Below are 21,862 nucleotides of genomic sequence, written 5' to 3'. Positions count from 1 at the left end.
GCTCCCACTGGTCCTCTGACCATCTATCCTCATTGAGACCGCATCCAAAATTGCAATGTGGCCCAACTGTCGGATACTTTTTGTTGGTAGTCCCACCTTGACTTTACGCCTTAATTGAGTTCACTTCCTAGTATCCACCAACTTGCTAAGTGCGACGGGGGGACCTATATGATCTTGCTCTGAGCCTAAACATCCTCTTACCATACGAATTCCAGTGCCGACCACTTCCCGTCTGCGGGTGAATCTACTGTTCACATTGGCCATACAATGTCCAACCGTTTGCTACTTCAAAAAGAGGGTCTCAAAACAAATAAAATAAACCCCATTGGAAAGAAACCAACAACCAAGGTTAGCAGTTGCCACATCTCTGTGACATGGTTAATAACTGCCACGTCCTCGTGACAGATACTACGAGAGACATATATGCCATATTGGCCTTTGAGTCCTCCAGAAAATTAGCTTCACAGGAGGACACGTCATGCAGGTATGCACAGATGTCAACACGGTTCCAGATACATGGCTTCAACATGGACAGCTTGCCGCCCTTTCAATACACCATTAATGCACCATTGTAGACTCATTCACAAGGACTTGAATGATTCGACCTAGCTATATGAACACACACCTATCTCATGGGTTACGGTGTGCCATTGGTCAGATACGAATATCTTCATAGCAGCTCGAGACTGAGACTGGTAGATTCACAGGGATATCTATGCCACACATAGCCACAAACGGAGATGCATTATATATATGTCAATGCACAGTGTTTTACAAGATACGGGATCGCTTCCACTATCTAATCAGAGAAGGCTTCGGACCTTTCTCCACAATCATGAGCTGTAAGGACCAAAGATGTCTTGGAATCTATTTGCTTGAGTTACACAGACACAAAGACAGTTTACTAAAGAGATTTGGAGAGAGACAATCCCAAAGACAGATTATTGATTTCTTCACACCAAACACTGGACAAATAGAGGAGCAACCACAATTGCAGTACTCATTGATTGAGCATTGGAGTTAGGAAGATCGACACACCCACGACTAAGAAGGGGAGCTTCATAGCATCAATGGAGACTACATCAAAGGATTCGGGCCATATTGTCTCGACATCCAGAGTACACAAGAGGATGGATTCATTGATCACGCATACCCCACACAATTCCAACTAGTAGCACTTCTAGTTTCAACCCAGGTCCCAGACATGGTATCTGTATATACCTTCATAGGGAGATCGACACACCCACGACTAAGAAGGGGAGCTTCACAGCATCAATGGAGACTACATCAGAGGATTCAGGCCATATTGTCTCGACATCCAGAGTACACAAGAAGATGGATTCATTGATCACGCATACCCCACACAATTCCAGCTAGTAGCACTTCTAGTTTCAACCCAGGTCCCAGACATGGTATCTGATTCACTGGTTTGTAACGGCTTGGTCTTATAAATCATTTTGGCACATCGAGCCTTCCACATCATCCAATGCGTGATGGTGAATATATAGTCTCGCTGGCAAAAATCCAGTTGGTGACTTACATTTGGGATCATCTATAGAGTGCCCAATCTATAGCCCAAGGTAGCAAGCAGGAAGACCAGATCTATCCGCAAGCCCTAATAAAAGGTGTGTCACCCCGGAAATTTCAAAAGCCATGCAATTGCTCCCCACGTCACGAAACCATCGTGGATGCCCACTTTGATCAACAAACAACAAACTACCATTCACGCTGGCTGTGCAAAAGGACAATGCCTCAAAGACTCAGGCTCTGAAGTACAACGCTGAAGAGTTGGGTCATGACCAGTGACTGCCAACCAAATACCAACAGGCAATCCCGCATGTCCTATCATCCACATTTAAAAACATCTCTCTCTCTCTCTCTCTCTCTCTCTCTCTCTCTCTCTCTCTCTCTCTCTCTCTCTCTCTCTCTCTCTCGCATCTAAAAGGAACCATCAATAACACAAGGTTACATTCATTAAGGCAAGGAAAAAACAAAGGACAATGAAAGAGTGCTTGCTTGATTCTACCTTCTCTCTCAATTCCGTTGCATCTAACATTGGTATCAAAGCAGGTGCTCCGCAACAAAAGGTTTTCTCTCTCTTGTGTTTGAGGTTGTGCTTTGTAATGTTTGGAGCACTCCTCCCACTGATGGAACTGCAGCCTTCTATTACGCATGGAATTTTGCACCTTGAGCGTCGGAAAAAGCAAACAATTGTATACCAGACATCACATGCGTGTGCACCGACAAGGGGGTAGAAAGTTGCCCCAATGGTAAGTTTGCAATACTCATTTTGCACAAGGGGATCCTTGCATGGTCAAGACTTGTAGCAGTATGGAATTCTCTAAACATCAAAAAAACGACCAAAAGATCCTCCAACTTCCCCTGTGGCTTCTTCAATCACATCTCCAACGGTGGCACATATCCATAAATTCCATGATGCTGATTTGAGACTTTTTAGGTTTTGAATTTTTTTTTTTTGCAAGAAAAAGATCCTTCGATTAGTTAATGATAACGGCCCAAAGGCTACAAATCACCTCTACAAGAGAGGACTACAGCGGAAACATGGGGGGACTCCCAATGAGAAAAAATATGTACAATGGGGCTAAATCACAAGATGGGAGGGGGAAAGCCACATTGGTGGCCGGTAGTTCCATTTGGGTGCACCCTGAACCATGGTGAAGAAAGGCCCTCGGCACCATAGTCGCAAGATGTCACAAGGCAGGCACCACGTGCCAATAGAAAAGAACAGACTGAACAGACTTTTAGCACTTCAATAACAATTGAACTGAGAAAGAGATAGACAACACGCGACACAGAGTGGCGCAATTCCACCCCAAAGAGTATTGGCCCCAACCTTGGCGCCCCTTTCGGTATTTCTTTATATTGCATCAACATAGTACAAGCTGGTACTCCAAGCTCTGCACCTTCTCCAGGAAGCATGCCAGAGAATGAGCCTAATCTCATATTTAAAGGCCCTTGGCCTGAAAAGCAGTTACAGTGAAAAGCTTCAAACTCAAAAGCAACTGGTCCAAAAAGCCCCAAAATCTGTCAACGCGATTTGCAAAAATCCGTAAAACTGCCACGTCAGCACTGTCAACACATTTTGCGAAAATCAGCCACGTCAACACTGTCTGCGTGAAACGCGGAAATCCGTAAAGTTCTACCACGTCAACAATCGGCGGAAAATCCGGGCTATGTATTGGTGGATCCTGCTTTATTTTAATTTCTTTATGTCACTAGGGCCCCATCGGACGGGGTCCCCATAAGTTGGTAGGACTTCTTCTTTTGATACTTGTTCTTCTTAGGGTTTAGGCCCCTCAGCCGTGATCTGAAGGTTGGCTCTACTCTTTACTTATTTGACACGTCAATAGTTTGTGACAAAGAAAGCCTCTCGGGCTCCCACCTAAAGTCTCTCAAACTGACCCTTGAGTGTGTGTATCAGCTCCAACCAAATTTTCCTAACAGTCTCTGCCAGCGGAACACGCCGAGCCTCAAAGATGCGAAAGCTACAGGCCCGCCAAATGAACCAGAGTGCGAGTGAGCTCCCAAAACGACTCTTCGTCGCTACACCACTCCCGAGGGATGGGATCTGTGGCAAGTTGTAGAGAAGGTCGACCCTCCTAGATCACAATCATCCTGTTGGTGGAAGCCAACTCGAAGTGGAGGATTGGGCCCGTGAGAGTGAACCAAGCTACAACACCCGAAGTGTACTGTCAAGTTGTAGAAAGGGTTGGTATCAGCCTGAAAACCCGAAGCCAAACCTGCAGTGCCATGGGCCAGTCCCACAAACAATGTCGCTTACTCTCCAAAGGATGGTCATAGGCTGCACATGTTGTTGAGAAGCCGTTGTGTACCAACCAGCTCCCAACTGTTGTAGCCATGTGCGCTACCAACCATTGAAACATAGTGACTCTCCTCGCCTGCCTGCTGTCCCACAATCGCTCCCAAAAACCTGACAAAAACTCAGTTGTGAGACCCTCCTCTTGCCAGCGAAAGAGTTGCAGCTAGGACAGCCTCTCTCTGTGCTCTCAATATGTGTCGCCGCAACGAGCTGCTGGGAAAAAGGGATCCCTAGGTGATCAGTTGAAGACAAAGGATCCGACCAAAACCACTCTCATGAGTCCCTCTACACTCATACCATAGGGCGGCTCTCCCAAGCTCAAAGCCGCCAGAGTCCCGACTCAAGATCTGTTGGATCAAGATCGATGACAGAAGTCCTCCCACAGATTCCCACAACTCAAATCCTTTGAATACAGCACGCTGCAACATGTGGTACCTCTACGAAGACTCTGTGAAGCCGACACTCCCCCTGAATCTTGAAAAACATGGGGGGCACTGTCTCCGAGCAAGCCCTAACGGCAATGAGGACCTCCAAGCGTGTGAAGGCCGCCATCCATCTAGGAGTTGCTACCTAAAGAGGGGTATGCCACTTAGCTGGTATCCTCTGTAATATCCTGACACATGCTCTGTACCCCCCTCATGCCTCGTAGCTGGATGCTTTGAACCTCCTCAGGAAGGTCTACACACTGTAGCCAATCACCGAACATGCAGGCTCGACCCTCTACCGTGGGACCCCAAGAAACTTAAGACCTGCTGCCAACCAAGTGACCCCTCTCAGTGCTAACCATGGGGTTCCAAACTAGAGGTTGTCGCAAGCGCTCCTCCATGCAAGTGGGTAGAACCTGAGCAGACTCGCAGCAAAGCGGTCCTCCCAACTCCTGCTCAGGCAGACTCGGTGCATCTCTGTAAAAATCCACCTGATGGGCGGGCTCCAACGACCACCGATATGCGAGACTCGTGCACAAATCCGATGTAGCAACACCTCCTTCAAGTGCTACTCACCTGGAAGAAGCCCCTTCACCACCAACTTCCCAAGGAGCGCTTTGCTCTGCCGTGTTGGATCGATGATCCCTAGCCCTCCCTGAGAACATAGTAAGGCGATGACCTGCCAGGATTGTTGGGCTTGTGGGAGAGAGAAAGAGCTCTCATGGAGCCTTGAATTGTTGAATAGCCATGGCTACACACAATAGAGAGAGAGAGAGAGAGAGAGAGAGAGAGAGAGAGAGAGAGAGAGTTTCACACTTCCAATACTCAATATACAAAAATGTACGATGCAATACCTTTACAACATAGCATAACTCATATACAAAACTGGGGGGTATATATACAAAAGGTCTAACAACCAAAGTCCGGTAGCTCTAATCTCAAGGTGTCTTTCAAAGTAGCCAAACACACATATATATTATGTGTCACTTCAAAGCTTGCACTCGGTGTAGGAGTTCCCATGCCTACCTTTCAATCCTCCCCTTGGGCATGTAATACATAATGAAAAACCCATTTACCCAAACAGGATGACGCTATTCACTAAGGATGACAAGAACTATCCACACAGGATGACAAATAATACCTCCCCTTGAACTAGAGAAGGTAGAAATGGATCTTCAAAGTATATTTGTAACAAAACAAACCTCCCTTTCTTCCCCTGCTTCTTCTTCTTCGACTACCTGAACTACTCCATTCATTGGCTTCTTGCATTTATTGTTGATGTTGCTGCTACCTTGATCCATTGAATAGCACCTCGTAGGACTGCTACCTTGATCCTTTGAATAGCACCTCGAAGGAGGATGCCCCTTCTTACTGCAATTGCTACAAAATTTATTCATATAACAATCCTTAGCTACATGTCCCATTCTACCACAGTCGTAGCACTTTCGAACGTCGAAAGATGATGTAAAATCTATGGATGATTCGCCTCTCCTTGCCAAAAAAAAGCTCCGCTTCTCGGTGTAGATGAAATTTTTTGTTTCTTTTCCACTGCCTGAAGCGAGCTTACCACATCTTGAAGTGCTGGAGTTGACTCCTTTTCTTCAAGAATAGTGACAATATGGTCATAGTTGGAAGGAAGTGCACTAAGGAGGACTATAACTTTGTCATCTTCTTCAACTTTGCATTGGATGTAGGTCAATTGTGTGATCATGCTTTTAAGTCTGTTGACCAAACTAGCTATGTCTTCCCCCGAGCATGGTGAGTTTATAAAGTTGCCTTACTACGTTAACCTTAGTCCGTTTGGCTCTAGCTCCGAAATTCTTCTCCACAACTTGCCAAGCCTCGTACGCATGTGTACACTCATCTATAAAACGTACATAATTTTCATGGAGTGCAGTAATTATGATGCCAAGTGCCTGTTCATCTGCTTCTTGATTGAGTGCAATAGATGGCTTGGTTTGTGTGCCTTCATGATCACTAAGAGGTGCTTTTATTACGCCTCATAATGTTTTCTTCATTACATCCCTCAGCTTAGTTTGCCAGGCATAGAAGCCCTCCCCATTAACTTTTAAAATTCCTTTTTCTTCCTGAATGCAAGTGCTCGTAAAAAATGCCAGGGACTTGGTCTTATCGATAGAGAGACTCTCTCTATGGCAGTGTCTTACCCAACTTTACAAAGAAAATAGTGCAGGTGCGACCTTCATAATTTCGATTGTAAAGTCACTCTTCACGAAAAACTTTGTGAAAGACCTTTTACAAGAGGCAATTTCAAAAGAAAAAAATTACCTTGATTTGATGTTTAGCCGTAGTTTGAAATTCGCCTTACAAACTTCGATTGGTCACAAGACTTTGACGTTTCCTTGGAATGCTTGGAATTTGTGAGGTCAGAAAGAGGTATGAAGCTCGAAGGATTCTTAAAGACGCTTTGAAATTGAGTAGCTCGAAAGCTTGGTCTTTTGAAGTTATGAAGCTCAAAGCTAGGTCGTCTTTGATCACTTTGAGACATTCGAACTACTTGGCCGCTCAAGCTTGTTAGCTGAAAACTGTTTTTTTCTGAGAAGATGTCGAAAAATTTCAGTATCAACAAGGGTCGTCAAATGATGGGGGGGCTAATTTGAGAAGTAGGGAGTGTGTGGCAGGTCGCCCAGGCTTGGGGAATGTGCACGTTCCGATCGAGTTGAGGATGCCCGAGTCGAGAGATTGGAGAGTCGATTTTCAGCCATTTCATGAAAGAACAATGAAAAATTTCTGTTTTGGCTGAAAATAGAGTACCGAGAGAAGGGTAATTCGAAGTTGCGTGTGCATCCGAGAAGGCCGATTGGATCAATTTGCAATAGAGCTTGCAAATTTCACTGATTAAGCAAGCCAATTACAAGCGCTAAACTTCCTACAAACTCAGTGAAATTTGGGCAATTAGGGGTTGTTAGTGATGGGCTCGGAATTGCTAATCTGATACCAGTTGTTGGGCTTGTGGAAGAGAGAAAGAGCTCTCATAGAGTTTTGAATTGTTGAATAGCCATGTCTACACACAATAGAGAGAGAGAGAGAGAGAGAGAGAGAGAGAGAGAGAGAGATTTTCACACTTTCCAATACTCAATATACAAAAAAGTACAAAGCAATACCTTTACAATAGCATAACTCATATACAAAAAGGAGGGGTATATATATACAAAAGGTTTGACACCCAATATCCAACAGCACTCATCTCCAGGTGTCTTTCAAAGTAGCCAAACACACATATATATTATGTGTCACTTCAAACCTTCCAAGGTGGACATCGAAACTCTTTCTACACCTGGTGCAAGCTTTGAAGTGACACATAATATATGTGTGTGTTTGGCTACTTTGAAAGACACCTGGAGATGAGAGCTGTCGGATATTGGCTGTCAAACCTTTTGTCGCCCAAGCATGGGAAATGCATTGGTAGGCTCCGATCAAGTCGAGAGATTGGAGAGTTGATTTTCAGCCCTTCATGAAAGAACAATGAAGAAATTCTGTTTTGGCTGAAAATAGAGTGCCGAGAGAAGAGTAATTTGACGTTGCGAATGCATCTGTGAAGCCCGATTCGATCAATTTACAAGAGAGCTTGCAAATTTTGATGATTAAGCAAGTCAATTAGAGGCGCTAATCTTCCTACAAACTCACTGAAACTTGGGCAATTAGGGGTTGTTAGTGATTGGCTCGGAATTGATAATCTAATGGTCATAGGCTTCGATACCAATTGTTGGGCTTGTGGGAGAGAGAAAGAGCTCTCATGGAGGCTTGAATTGTTGATTAGCCATGGCTACACGCAGTAGAGAGAGAGAGAGAGTTTCACACTTTCCAATACTCAATATACAAAAATGTACAATGCAATACCTTACAGCATAGCATAACTCTTAGACAAAAAGTAGGGGTATATATACAAAAGGTTTGACAGCCAAAGTCCGGCAGTTCTCATCTCCACATGTCTTTTAAAGTAGCCAAAGACACATATATATTATGTGTCACTTCAAACCTTGCACTAGGTGTAAAAGGAGTTCCTATGCCCACCTTTTAATTAGTGGATAGTGTATGGGAGGTCGCTCATGCCTGGGGAATGCATCCGCAGGCTCTGATCAAGTTGAGGGTGCCCGAGTCGATAGATTGGAGAGTCGATTTTCAGCCGTTCATGAAAGAACAATGAAGAAATTATGTTTTGGCTGAAAATAGAGTGCCCAGAGAAGGGTTATTCGACGTTGTGACTGCATCCGTGAAGCCCGATTGGATCAATTTGCAGTAGAGCTTGCAAATTTTGTTGATTAAGCAAGCCAATTAGAAGCGCTAAACTTCGTACAAACTGGATGAAACTTGGGTAATTAGGGGTTGTTAGTGATGGGCTCGGAATTGCTAATCTAATGGCCGTAGGTTTTGATACCAATTGTTGGGCTTGTGGGAGAGAGAGAGAGAGAGCTCTAATGGAGGCTTGAATTGTTGAATAGCCATGGCTACACAAAGTAGAGAGAGAGAGAGAGAGAGAGAGAGAGAGTGAGAGTTTCACACTTTCTAGTACTCAATATACAAAAATGTACATTGCAATACCTTTACAACATAGCATAACGCATATACAAAAAGGAGGGGTATATATACAAAAGGTTGGACAGCCAAAGTCCAGCAGCCCTCATCTCCAGGTGTCTTTCAAAGTAGCCAAACACACATATATTATGTCACTTCAAAGCTTGCACTAGGTGTAGAAGGAGTTTCCAAGCCCACATTTCAAGGACACTTTGGCCTTGGCTGACTCGGTATCGCGCCCTAACCACAAGAAATTCCTGATCAGCCTCTCCAGTTGGCTGATACAAGAACTCGAGAAGATCCAACAAGACATGATGTACCACATAGTAGGCAACAGCACCTGGTTGGCCACTACCACTCTACCAACCAAAGAGAGCCGTGCAGAACTCCAATGTAGCAACTTCCTTCTAATGACAGCCCAGATATTGTACAAAAGTCCCTGGGGGGAGCCACTTGAAGCCCTCGCCCGGCGACCAATCAGGCGTATGAGCACTGCCGACCCACAAAGCCACAGTCTTCCTCCAGTTGATCAGTGCCCCTAACGCATAGCAAAACACCTCATGCTCACACCTATGCAGATTGGCCTCATGGCCCTCCAAGTACAAGCTTGAGTCGTCAACAAACTCAGCGTCAAGCAACTCATCTCCCCTAATAGGGAGCTCTAGACCACACAAACCAACGTCCTATGAAGTCTAAAATCTGCTCATCACCTCAGCATAAAAGAGAAAAAGAAAGGGGGCAAGAGGGTAACCCTGTCTAACGAATGCGCAAGCGTTCCCCTCTTCCCCCTGCCAAGAGCACCTGACTATGCACACATCTGTAGAGAGCTGACATCCCTTTGATCCAAGCATCTGAGAAGCCCATCTTGCATAGAGTGCCCTCCAGGAAATCCCTGTCAACTCTGTCATAAGCCTTCTCAAAGTCGAGGAGTATCACAAGATTCTCTCCTCAGAGATGGGCGAGGGCCGACGCCTCCCAGAAGGTAAAGATGGTGTAAAGAATAATGCGCTCCTTGACAAAACATGTTTTGAGTCTTATGTATAATGCTCTCAAGTAGTGGCTGAATTCTCAATCTCAGAGACATCGCTAGGATTTTGTAGGCTGAGTTGAAAATAATGATGGGTCACCACTGTCGAATCCCATTCAAGGAACATCCCTCCTCGGAAATCAAGTAAATCAGATCCTCACTCAAGCTGTATAGCATCTCTCCCAAGTGCAAGATGTGCTGATAGGGGCTACATAGATTGGAACCAAGCAACTACCAGAACTCTAAGAAAAAACTGGGAGTCAAACCATCCTCCCCTGAGCAGCTACCTTGGGGAAGTGCCCTCACGGAGCTCCTTTAGCTCGAGAGGCATCTCTAGTCTCTGACGCATCTCCTCAGTAACTAGGCAAGGCATCTGTGCCCAAACCTGCTCTTTGCATGCTCCCTGACGCTCTGACTGAGGCTCAACTGAAAGTAACTCATGGTAAAAGTCAGTACCAGCTGCCCGCATATTCTCAAGCTCTCAAACAGCTGACCCATCAAATCTCCTCAACTGGCTAACACTGGTGCGCCCATGGCGAGGCCCCACAGTCTCAAAGAACTCACCAATAACTCTGTCGAACACCTTGGTTCCATTGAGATGTCTTTCAGAGAAAGGCAAACTCATGGCGCCTCTCCTCAATGGTGATCAGCTAGTGTCGAGCCTGCTGCATTTGAGATGTAGACTCCTGGAGGAAGAAGCGGCTAAGCTCAATAGTCCGGTGGCCAATCTACTAGCAGGAGTGCCCTAGTGCCCAAGCTCTCTATCCAAAGTGCTGCCACTCGCTCTTTGAGCTCTGTATCTGCAAGATCCTCTCAGGATGTGCAGCATCACACTCCCACTCCTCTGTTGTTTGTCGGTAACAGTAAGAATCATTGGCGCATGATGTGAAAAAGAAGTCCCCACGAGAATGATCACGGATCCTCCCATGTCATAGAGACGGTCACTCGCCTAGAAGCGATCTATCCAAGATAGATTCACTCCTCCTACTCTACAGTCAGAGCGAGAGAAAGATAGGCTGTCCGGAGGTCGCGTAAAACCTGCATGCTGCCATATATCACAAATCCTCAAGGTCATACATAACCGCTCCCAAGCTGCTAACTCAGCCCCGTGCACAGTAGATGACCACCTCCAATCCTGTCTGAGGGGTCCTCCAACACATTGAAGTCTCTCCCAACACACCACTGCTCTGCATGCAGCAAAGACTCTACAATATTTGACCAAAACTCAGCTTGTGCACTTGCCACATTGTGCACATAAATGTTTAGGAAGCCCATGAGGCAACCATGAACCTGCATACTCATCCATTGGGCCCTACCTGGCACAATAATACCTCTGCCCACAATGGCTTGCTGCCATGAATCCGCAAGTCATACATACCCCTCCCTGAATGCCTCTAGGCCCAAAAGCAATTGACCAAAAAGTCTCATAACGTCCATACAGAATTTGACCACATCGCCGAAACACTCACAAAGATGATGCTCCTAAATATCAATTGTACACTCACAAGGCATCTCTGAATCTCTTGGCATAAGCGGCCCCTCTAACGCTGAAATTGGGGCCCACGTAAACCCTGTACATTCCATGAGACAATCCTCATGGGATCAGTGCGAGGAGACCGATGCTGCAACAGCAGCCAATCTTGCTATCTTCGAGGCTGGTTTGGATGGGGAGTAATCCGCATCCAAGCGACCTCTAGACAAGCGCATCTGAAGTGATTGCCCCACCCAGGCCCAAGCAGAGCGTGTAGTCCATAGGGTCCTCATGTACAAATACATAGCAAGGGGGGCTCTGAGTGTCAGTAAACAAGTGCACCACAAGGTGTCTACATCCTGCTGCATCCGATGGCGTCACGCTGAACATGGCTAGAGGCCAAAGTCTCTATACCAAATCTCTCACCCCCAAGTTCCCTGTGTGGTGAGAGAACTCAACAGCCTAGACCTGGAGCCAATCAAGAACTATGTGCAAGGTCCACTTTGTGTGATCTCTACCGCACAACGCAAAGGAGAAACCTACCATTGTATCTAGAGCCTCCGTGCCTCGAGCTGCTAGAAAGAGGACATGAACCCAAAAGCAAGCGGCCTCAAGGCCCAGAGAAGGGTCATCGAGGAAGCGGGTTAAGTTATAGTCGAAGAAATCCCATCGTCTGCCAATATCAAAACTGGTGAGCCCACGGGGGACTGCTGCTAAACAAGCGGTCTGGACCAGAAGTGGCGTCCTCAAGTAGGGTTGTCCCTCTCGAGACATTCAGCTCAAAGCGAAAGCACGCTCGGCCGAGATGTACAAGTTGGCTCCATTCTTCAATGGCTTGACACGTCAGCAATTTGTGACAACATCCATATCTCACCGATCTCTAACGGATGTCTAAATGCACTAAATTCATCGCATCATTCATCAAACGAAATGCTACAAACATTTCATCTTTCCAACATATACTTTAACAATACACACATGAAAGAGAGCACATGTACACAAATTCAATCTAGGAAATTTCCAATTTAGTGTACATCTTTTCATAAAGTCATTCCACAGAGTACAGTAAGCCTATCAATACCCCTAATATCTCAGAGAGAAATTGATGACTTAATACACTCTAGGTAATATGTGACAAAGGTAAGGAGTGGCTCCCCTCTCGTGAAACACGAACCGCACTAGATTCAACCCGCTGATTCAAAATACACTTCAGGAATAGACACTGCTAAAGATCCAAAAGCCTAAAGGTAGAGCTCAAAATTGAAGAGAATCTAAGAAGTCCTTGTCACAACTTTGTAACATGGCACGCCCAACTGGAAGGACTAGTAGAGAGGACAAGGGATTAGAGTTAAAAACTCTAACCGAGAAGATACATGGATCAAAATATTTGGCCTAGGGGATTGAGTTTAAAAAACCTAACCCCTACCAGCTTGAAGAGCACCTAAAAAAGGCGAAGCGTAAAAACTAGCCCAAATTTTTGAAAATTGCACTGATTGTTGACGTGGCACTACTATACGGAGTTCTATAATTCACGTTGGCTGGTTTTGGCAATTCTCAGCGCAAGATTGGGAGCAGATGCTTTTGGTGCAAGTGCTTCTGGACTAGAGCTTTTGGGGCTCTGCTTTTGGGCATCCCTTGTATTGTTTAAAGTGTCCTGACAGCCACTCTTCCGTAGAGCATCTGGAGGCAATCTCGGAGAGAGCTCGACCCTCAAGGGGTCGTACCTTTGCAAAGAAATAATAAAGAAAAACCGGAAAGGGGCACCAGTTTTTGGGGCAAATGCATCTGGGGACGGAACTTCGTTGTTCCCTATCGATTCTCCTCTTCTCTCTCTATCTTCTTCTACGGAGGATCCAATCTTTCTACAGCACACGTGGGTTCTCGCAAAAAATCCGACGGAGACGACACCCCTCTGACTACTTGTCTGCGGGAGATGAAAAAAAGCAAAATCCCAGTAGAGAAACAGTGTCACAAACTGCTGAGGAATCAACCACTGAAGACCACCAAGAGGACTAGGACTCCTTGAGCCAACTTGCAGTTCCCGGCCGAGGGGCCTGAGCCCTAAAATAAAGCAGGATGCTAGCTTGACCAGATGCTTTTAGAACTAACACTTTTCATGTCAGATGCTTTTGGATAGGCCAAAGGCCTGTAAATATGTACTAAGGCTCACTCTTTGACATTCTACACGCGGGAGATGCAAAACAGAGCCGCCAATGTTGTACCTCGTTAAAGCAATATAAAGAAATGTCAAATGCTTTTGGATAGGCCAAAGGCCTGTAAATATGTACTAAGGGCTCACTCTTTGACATTCTACCCGCGGGAGATGCAAAACAGAGCCGCCAATGTTGTGCCTCGTTAAAGCAATATAAAGAAATACCGAAAAGGGCGCCACAGTCTGGAGCCAATGCACTCTGGGGATGGAACTACACCACTCTGTGTCTCGTGAAGTGCCTCTCTTTCAGCTCAATTGTTTTGAGGCGTCTAAAGTCTGCTCAGTCTTTTCTTTTCCGTTGGCATGTGGTGCCATCTCGTTATAGTGGTATCAAAGCTTCAATCAGGTGATTTTCTGAAAGCATACTGGTCCTTCCAAGAAAAGACAAAGCAAGATGGCGTTTCTGGAGTCTACAAAGTACCTGTAGTTTCTCCTTGACGAGCTCCGTGACACACTTTTTTGTGCCCTCCTCAACAAAATCTCCCAATTCTGTAAAGTTTTCAACAGTTCGTGAATTACATGTTGCCCCCTTTGATGCCTCAGGCAATACCACCTCCTCCGGCACCAGAAAGTACAAGAGCCCAACAACCTACTTAGCCTTCTGTTCCAATTGGGAGGGTTTTAAGGAACATGGTACAAACGTTTGACCTTGATCCAGTGCAACCGCCTTTGCCACCGTCGTTATGCGCTCGATCACCTCGAAATCAAGATATCCTAGCATGGATATTTGCAGTCATAAATTCTTGAGCGTAAGAAATGCAAACATTGTATACCGGGGGGTTACAGTCGTGGTGCACTTGTGAGAGAGTAGTTGCCTTGGTGTGCGCACTCAATCACCTAGACATAAAGATATCCTTGCATAGATATTTGCGGTCATAAATTCTTCGACATGATAGATCGCATCAGTGAAGACATGCACAGAAACATGAAGATGTTGATTGAGAGTATGAAGATTGCCTATGAGGAGAAAGAAAGGTGCCATCCCGATCAGCCTATCAGCTTTAGAGTCTTTGCATTGTTAGCACAACCGTCTCTCCCATCTCCTTGGAGAATTCCATCATTCTAGAAGAGCCATTGCATTGCCATCGATCTCTACACATCTTTGGCAACACATCAGGTCCACACCATCTGCATCTTCTTAGCAATCGGTGACCATCAATCCAGAGCCAAAGGGTTCCAATCCGAGGCAACCACCGCGGGAGTGCACACATTGTGAGCCTACATTCGCAACCATATTTGTTGTAGAGACAAGGATCCATCTAGAGCTTCCATCATACGACGATCTAGTCAACGGCGACTGCATGTTTCAAAGTTCTGTAACATGCATCTGTAATCATCTTGTTGCATTGTGATGTGTCAACCACTAAATATTCCTAGTTGGGTGAGATTGCCCGAGTATGTAACTTTAGTACATTGAGACACCCCTCTAAAAATCAATGAGATTTGGGTATGATGTCTAATTTTGCTATGCCAGAATATCAAGATCTCCGATATGGAATGAAAAAATTGAATGACCCTCGGGATTGACCCTCGAATATTTTTTATCTAACTTGAATTGTTTTGTAGATACAATCGCAAACGATTACTCTTCTTTCAAGAAGGGGGGATGCCACAAACTGCTGACGTGTCATGTCACGTGCGCACTTCATTGGCGCCGCGTGGGCACGCTTTTGCCATGGTCTAGCGTCAGTCTTAGCGTAGGACTGAGCTTGGCACTTTGTGAGCCTCTAGTAGGACGTGCATGTCCATGACGGTCGTAGTTGCATTACCCTCTCTTGCACAGTAAAGCAATTTCAGCATGTAGGCGTTTGACCGGGTGAACCCATGCTTAAGTGGACATTTAATTTATTAAGTGAACTTAGGGGTAATTTAATTGAATCGTGGACTTCTCCTAAGCCTGCTCTACCCAGCCTGCGCCACCTATAAAGGGGACAGCGATCTCAGCCAGAAAGAGCAGAGGAGTGAGCGCCAACATCAGCCAGCGTTTTGGGGAGCCCTCTCTCTCGGCGCTGCAGCCAGCCTCTCAGCGTTTTCAGCCAGTAGCATCACCAGAGTTTTCAGAATTCAGCACAGTAGAACCAGCATTTTCCAGCAGCCAGCCAGCGTTTCCAAATAGACAGCTCTCACCCCATCACCGTCTGGTGCTCCAGCATTTTTGCAGAGAGTTGATCACAATACCTCCGCACCGCCTTGCAGCACATCAGCCAGCCAGCGTTTGTGTTCAGATTTCAGCCATTAGTACCTCGTCGTACCCTCGACAGCAGTCCCGCATCTACCGCAGTGTTCCAGCCATAGCCTTGTCGCTGACTTCATCGTCGCCGACACAGAACCGTCTTCGACACAGAACTATCCTCGACTTCATCGTCGTCGACAAAGACCCTAGTACCTCATCGTCGACTTCATCGTCTTTGACATAGACCTCATCATCAACCTCCCCGTCTTCGACATAGAACCCGCAGTACCCGTCGTCAATGTCATCGTCATCGACACAAACCCATCAGTACCTCGTCATCGACATCACCGTCGTTGGCATATAACCTCTCAGTTCCTCAGTACCCATCAATACCCAATAGCTCCAAGCACCAGTAGCATCAATTCAATACCCATCATCAATAGCATCAATACCCATCATCAATAGCATCAGTACCCATTAGCATCAACATCATTGTAGTAGCATTGTGCAAGAATAAAGAAAGTACTTGCTCTGGCAACAGAGCAAGGGGGCTCTTGAGGGTTGAGACCCGACATCCCTGTGTCGTCTCTTTTCTCTATCTTGTCTCTCTTTCTTTCAGTTCAGTTCAGTTCTTTCAAGAGAAGTAAAGTGTCCCTTGTGTTTGTGTGCAAAGTACTAGATCCGAGCAAATCCTTATTCTCTTCCGCTGCACCTGACATGTCAACCACTGAACACCAAGAGGGTTAGGACTCCTTGAGCCTACTAACCCTAGCCAACCTGCAATCGGACGGAGGGACGTAAACCCTAAACTAAAGCACGGTGCTTCCTTTTCGACCAAATGCCTTTAGAACTAACGCTTTTCATGTGAGATACTTTTGGATAGACCAAGGGCCTTTAAAAATGTACTAAGGACACCCTCTGGCATTCTACCCGCGGGAGATGCAGAGCAGAGCCGCCAGTGTTGTATCTCGTTGAAGCAATATAAAGAAATACCGAAAGGGGCGACACAGTTTGCAGCAAGTGCACTCCGAGGGTGAAACTACACCACTCCGTGTCTTGTATGAAGTATCTCTCTTTCAGTTCACTTGTTTTGAAACGTCTAAAGTCTGTTCAGTTCGTTCTTTTCTATTGGCACGTGGTGCCATCTCGTTGCACACAGAGAAAATCAACGGCGATTTTAAAAGGCATAAGTTTGTTTCTGAGGAGTCGAGAGATTTTGGCAAATTTTCGACAAGGACTCTCAACAAAGCGGAGCACAAACGTCAACTGCAACTTGACACATGCATGAAAAGATTGATCAAGTACTTCAAGGACCCGAAATATGTGAATCACCTAAAGGATTACTCGCTTGAGGAGGTTCACTCCAGATTGCGCGAGGCCATCCATTCTCCTTTCAAGTCGTTAATGAAGCAGAAAGTTAAGCCGAGTGCAAAAAAGTAAAACCTGTACTCAGAAAAAGAGTTTGATGAAGCTCTTGAAAAGAAGACAAACCAAGTTGTGAAAAGCATGAAGCACGCTTGGAAGAGGAGAAAATCAATGGATTACCTCGGATATTTGAAATGGAGATCGACTTTCGAGTTGGCTAGCAAATCCAAGAAGCGTGTTTGCTGAGGATGACCCAAATTTTTCTTCATCTTCAGAGAGTTCAGATATTCATCGTCTTCTAGTTCCATAGAGGATGGAAAAAAGCGGAAAAGCAAGAAAAGCAGATCTAGGACAAAGTCTAGAAAGCACAGAAAGCAATCTAGCAGACCAAAAGAAAAGATGTTAGTCTTCTTCTGATAGTTCAGTCAGTGAGAAAAAGAATAAGAAAACCAAGGAGTTCAAGGATGGGGGTCAGGCAATCAAGTTTCACACATTTTCGGGCTACCACAACACCCATCGAGCCCTTGAATTCATACAGCAGTTTGAGATCGCCTTTTCGAGAGGTCGTTTTTCAGAACGCTCCAAGATACGAAGGGCGGCATCTTATCTGAAAGGAAACGCACAGACAGGGCGGATATTGTTGCATAGGGAAGAACCTAAGAAGTGGATAAAATTCAAGAGAATTTTTACTTCACCATGGTTAAAAGAAGAATATGAAGAAGATGTCATCACAACTTGGTGATGAAGAAGAAGATGTCACCATAGCTTGGTATCTTTTGAGAATGAAGAAGGAAGACACTTTGGATGACTATTGCCAAAGGTTTTGGGATACCTTTTTGCCAGTATCCTCGTTTCGGACGATCTTTTTGAAGGAAGGCGGTACTAATTCAATTACCTCTTAATTTCATATAGAGGATTCAGAAGAAAAGAGAACACAAATGCGTTCACAGCAACTAGATTGTCACTGCGCTCACAAAGACTGACACCCTATAGGCCCCAAAGACTAGCGTCCCTTTTGGTATTTCTTTATTCAATTGGTAAGAGACGATCCAAACACTTGGACAAAACTCTCACCAAGCTATCCAAACTTGTCAAGTTCTAAAATTGCAGGTTTTCGACCCAATTTTGGCAACATAACACCAACAAAATCCCTGTAAGTTTACGACGGTTTCCCTTGCATTTTAGAAGCTTTCCGGTGAGCTGCAAGTGAGTTTCAACGTGCTCTAATTTTCTGTTTTGTTCACTGACAAGTGCCCAAACTCCTGTGTAACCACTCCAAGGCTTCCCTGGTGTTATCTTGCAATTTAGGTGCAAAACCTTAAACCTGCAAATAAACGTAGCAAGCTGTAATTCTCTGTTTTGAATCATTTTGCGCGGAGCAAACGCGTCTATAAGTGTCTCAAGAGCTCCGACACACAACGAGACACTTCCCCTTTGATTTGGACGGTTTTTCACGCAATGAAACTCTACTGTTTCGCAATCTATCGCGATGGAACTATGCGTAGGTGTGGGGAATTAGCAATTAGCTAATTTGGTTCCTATTCAAAAGGCTCTTGCCTTGGCAAACGTGCATAAAACCCACAAGACTCTACATAGTCATCTGAGGAGCCCAACTAGTGGGGCATTACCATATGTGTAAGGGGGAGAGAGATGCACGAGAGTAGAATCGCCGCAGTACATGAGACAAGGGAGAAGGCAAGATTTCCATTAAAGCTCCAAGGCCTGAAAATACACTCACAAATGAAAAACTCGGCCCCTTCCCTCTTTCGGGCGCCCCTCAGCTTCTGGAGTGGTGAGTTGGCTAACAGGCGACTCTCCTTCGGCCATGTGTCCACTATGCCCCTTATGGTTCAGTTTCCTAACCCTTCCCAACTTATAAAGTCACAAGGGATACTTTACTTCACTTGAAAGAACTGAACTGAAAGAAAGAGAGAGACGAGAGAGAAAAAAGAGACGACATAGGGATGTCAGGTCCCAACCCTCAAGGACCCCCTTGCTCTGTTGCCAGAGCAAGTACTTTCTTTACTCTCAAACAAATGCTCATACAATGACTAGATGCTGAGATGCTCATGCTAATGGGTACTGGCTACTGAGATCTATGTCGATGACGATGATGTCGCCGACATGTTACTGATGGAGACTATGTCGAAGACGGTGAAGTCGAAGACGAGGTTCGGCGGGTCTATGTCGAAGACGGTGAAGTCGACGACGAGGTTCGGCAGGTCTATGTCGAAGACGGTGAAGTCGACGACGAGGTACTGATGGTCTATGTCCACGACGAGGTCTATGTCGGCGACGATGATGTCGACGACAAGGTCGTGCAAGGTACTGTGGGTTCTATGTCGAAGACGGGGAGGTCGACAACAAGGTCATGCTGGTCCTCCGAATACTATGTCGAAGACGAGGATGTCATCGACAAGGTCATGCTGAGGCTGAAAAGCAAAAACGCTGGCTGGGTTGTGTTGAATCTGCAAAACACTGCTGGTTTGTGCTAGGCTCATACGGCGAGGATCTGCAACCAATGTTGCGTGTTCTCGCAAGGCTAAGGGCTGAAATCTGCAAAGATCAAAGGACTGAGATCCCTGGCTGTTCTTACTGCAAACGCTGATAGACCTTGCTGGAAACACTGGCCAAACAGGGCTGAAACGCTGGTTATGCTGCTTGGAAAACGCTGAGGGAATCTAAGGAAACGCTGACTTCTTCCTCTTCTTGCTTCCTGGTTCTCAAGCGCTGCCTCTGGCTGCATATAAATGGGCAATTTGCTGGGTCGAGCAGTCAGAAGGGCCAGCCCACGACCAGGGAATTAATTGGCTGAAATTGACTTGTCAAATAATAAGGCCAAATAATAAGGCCCTAAGGGCTGGTTCACGCGGTAAAATGCTTGCGTGCTGAAATGTTGTATTGAGCAAGAGAGGGTATGCAACTATGACGAGAGGGTATGCAACTATGACCGGCCTGGGCATGCACGTCCTGCTAGAGGCTAAAAAAGGTGCCACGCTCAATCCTAAGCTAAGACTCATGCTAGACTATAGCAAAAGCATGTCCACATAACGTAAGTGAAGTGCGCACGTGACAAGATCTCAGCACCCATTGCGATGAAGTTGCAGATTTCAGCCCCTACCATCTAGCGTTTTCAAATCAGCCTCAAATCAAGTGAACATTTTCAATTTTCAGCCCATTTCCGCCATCGTCATCAGCACCCTCGACATTAGCCACAGCAGATTAGTCCATAGCCTCGTCGTTACATGCAGATTCCATTTGGTCTTCTAGAGTTTTTGCATTTAGTACTTAGCCTCCCAAAACCAAGCACTACAGCAAGATCCCATCAGCATCTCAACATTTAGGACCATCGTATCAGCATTTGTGCAATCTAAAGCAAATACCTCTCTAGCGATAGAGGAGAAGAAGAAGAAGAAGCAAATACCTCTCTAGCGATAGAGAGGGGAGCCCTTGGAGGGGAGTTTGGGACCCCACCGGGTGTTAGTCTTCTTCTCTCTCTATCACTCACAGAACCATCATTCAATATCCTCTTCTCTTTCTAGTCTTTGCACATCTCTCACGAAGTAAAAGGAACCTTGAGTACACACTGAGAACTCATCCTGAGCATTCACCATCAATCACTTCCGTTGCACATTACATGATGTTTCCATGCAATTACATTGTCACCTTCTTAGACAATGCATAACATATTTCATAATTCTCAGCTAAAATTGTTTCAAGGGTGAAGCTCCACGGAGCACTCCCAACAAGAAACAACAAGGGATAGTTGGCGAAGCCTATTTTATGGAGGCAAAACAGGTCCTCTCGCATTGATAAAAAGCACAGTATGAAGCAAGAGAAGTAATACTTCCTAAAGTTCAATGATCGAGGAACACATAAAGCTGCTTGGACGAAGAATTTATTGTCGACTATCCTGGTCAAATAGCCTCATTAAAAAAAGCTCAATACCTTTACCAAACCATAAGTAGGGGTGGATGTGACGTGCACATGGCTCTATGTGCAACGTGGCCGTGCTACATCGACTTCTAGAGCCAATCTTGTACATAGCACTGTTTTAGAGCCTAGAAGATTTTGTATCGACAATTTTATGAGCTAGTTCGCATGTCGTGCATGTCTAGAGAAGTCCATTAGATTAGGTTTTCCACCTTTGGAGTCCTCTTGCATAAATAGTTTGTACACGTGTTTGACAGTTGTTACAATTCAGTGAGCAACCGGCAACACGAGCATATAGATTAAGGCTGGAGAAACGTGTTTGTCCAATTCCCAAGTCAAAAGCATCACCATTTATATGATACAACAAGAACAATGTCAAATACTCTATGTGTACAATGTGTAAATTGTACTTACTGGATGGGTACTCACTTACTAGATGGCAGTTGGTCACCGGATCTCGCAGCCATAAGTCCCCTATACAAGTAGCCCTCCCCTTTTCCTCTCTTCAGTTTTTAAACACCCCCTACATAGTCACTCTTAGCATTGTTCCTCTATCTGCGTTTGGTTCTTTGATGTACACCATGATTGGCACTTCCAACTCATGCATTTGCAGTGGGAATCGTGAGCAGATTTGTGAAGAATCCTCGCAAGAAGCATTGGGAGGCACTGAAAGGGCGATGAGATATTTTGAATGATACAAAAGAGTTCTACATTTGCTTTGGAGGCAAAGACGCGTGTGTAGTTGGCTACAGTGCGATCTTGTTTGTAGGATCGTTTGTAGGATCCAGCCACCCATTATCGGGCACTGATGACATTAGTGGGGATGTCGTGGTATGTGTCTCACCAAACGATCTTGTTGAGGAGACTATTGGTGAGTGGCCA

At 45.4% G+C, this 21,862-nt stretch overlaps 1 protein-coding gene across 3 annotated transcripts in view; it reads right to left on the bottom strand.

Moving 5' to 3' along the window:
• Window positions 1–21,862, bottom strand: part of LOC147444061 (putative 3,4-dihydroxy-2-butanone kinase) — a 95,412-nt gene that overhangs the window by 57,827 nt on the left and 15,723 nt on the right. The gene's annotated exons all lie outside the window — the stretch shown is intronic.

Source organism: Adiantum capillus-veneris, chromosome 13, assembly GCF_014529385.1.
Source record: "Adiantum capillus-veneris isolate H3 chromosome 13, ASM1452938v2, whole genome shotgun sequence".
In the NCBI taxonomy this organism is placed as follows: domain Eukaryota; kingdom Viridiplantae; phylum Streptophyta; class Polypodiopsida; order Polypodiales; family Pteridaceae; genus Adiantum; species Adiantum capillus-veneris.
This window is presented reverse-complemented; position numbering and strand designations above follow the sequence as displayed.